This window comes from Atta cephalotes, assembly GCF_000143395.1.
Source record: "Atta cephalotes unplaced genomic scaffold scaffold00014, whole genome shotgun sequence".
NCBI classification, from domain to species: domain Eukaryota; kingdom Metazoa; phylum Arthropoda; class Insecta; order Hymenoptera; family Formicidae; genus Atta; species Atta cephalotes.
In genome coordinates, this window is record NW_012130078.1 from 3,408,775 (window position 1) to 3,410,684 (window position 1,910).

General features: G+C 32.7%; 1 protein-coding gene across 1 annotated transcript in view; it reads right to left on the reverse strand.

Moving 5' to 3' along the window:
• The window catches only part of LOC105617771 (circadian clock-controlled protein-like), an 8,986-nt gene that overhangs the window by 1,160 nt on the left and 5,916 nt on the right, over nucleotides 1–1,910 (reverse strand). The window lies entirely within an intron of this gene.

Consider the following 1,910-nt stretch of genomic DNA (forward strand, 5'->3'; position numbering starts at 1 on the left):
CTCTCGTCGTCGTCGTCGTCGTACGTAGTACGAGTAGAGAGAGAGAGAGAGAGAGAGAGAGAGAGAGAGAGAGAGAGAGAAAGAATTATAAAATTGAATAACTGACGTATAACGGTTGAGCATATCGTAGAAGAAACTAGATGTGCTTATTCTCGAGACGAATTTTGTACGGCGCAAATACCGGATGCGGCCGTATTTAAACAGTTTTTAATTATAATTATTGAAGTGACATATCGCAAAAATGAGTACATGTCAAAAAAAATATTTATAAAAATATTTATGGAAAAGAAAAATTCAAAAATGTACAGTTTTATCGTTTTCAGAAAGAGAAAGCATTAATATTAATATTAAAGGGAAGAATACTTGCCATAACGTGGAAGCTTCGACATAACTTCAAATAATCGCGGCATCCGATAAAAAAATTTGTTTGTTATGCATGAATATGTATAAATATTATACAATCATGTATAAATATTCATAAACATACATAATTTTATATGAAACATATCCATACACGTTCATATATCCTTTCTTCTTTTGTAAAATTATTTTTTAATGTAATAGAAATAATAATATTGGAAGCATTATTGTGCATTAATTTTAAAGAATTTTAAAGAGATGGCGTAACTATCGCATCGGACCATATTGTTGCTACCTTCTTGTTCAAAGCATCATGTGGCTTTAGTTTTCAGTATGTGCCATTTTGCCAAAACAACATTGTTTTTTTGAGCATTGAATACGTTGAATTTTGTGCCAACAAAACGCAATTTGCAGGAAGCTTTGCTTTTTTGCATCTATTTGAAAAAAAATACTGCTGAAAGTCAACGAATGCTGTCAGAAGCTTATAGTGATTATACTCCATCGATTTCAACATATAAATACAGGTTTCGACGCTATAAAAAAGATAATTTTGACATGATAAAACAAAGAACGTCTAGATCAGCCGAAAAAGTTTAAAGATGAGGAAGTGGAAGCTTTACTCGATCAAGATCTGAATTAAACGCAAGAAGAACTTGCAGAATCATTAAATGTTGATCGATCAACGATTTCCAGACATTTGAAGGCCATTAGAATGATTCAAAAGGATATTGGATGTACGAGTTAAAGCCGAGGAACATCGAAAAGCGCAAAATGATCTATAAATTATTGCTTCAAAGACACAGAAGAAAAAGTTTTTTGCATCGTGACAGATGATGAAAAATGGATATACTACAATAATCCGAAGCGCAAAAAATCATACAGACTAAGTGAACCATTAACATCGACGACAAAGCCGAATATTCATGGCGCTAAGCTCTTACTCTGTATGGTAGGATCAGCTGTAATATATCAGGTGTAATGTATTATGAGCTGCTTCAACCCAACGAAACCACCAAATGCTACCTACAATAATTGATGCGAGTATAAAGGCAAAAACGGTCAGATTACGCGAAAAGACACAACAAAGTGATTTTCCAACACAACGCTCGGTCACATGTTGCGAAACCGATCAAGGAAACAAAATATGTAAAAGCGCTTAACTGGGATGTTCTATTACATCTGCCGTATTTTCCAGATATTGTTCCTTCCATCTATTTCGATCGATGATTCACTTGTTTGAGAAGCGCTTCTTACAAAGATATCAAAAAATGGATCGATTCGTGAAAGATGTGTCGTTCTTTCGACGTGAAATCCACCTATTACCAGAAAGATGGAAAAAAGTAGTGGCTAACGATGGACAATATTTTAAATAATCAATTTGTAATCATTTTTTCACAATAAAGGCGTATTTTTACCATAAAATCCCTTGAAATTAATGTACACTCAATAGTAATATGAAAATATAGAAAATAATTAAAAGGATAATTTTTGTACCATTTGTTTTAGTAACAATCAAGTTTGAAAAAATTAAAAAATCTCTCTCTCTCTCT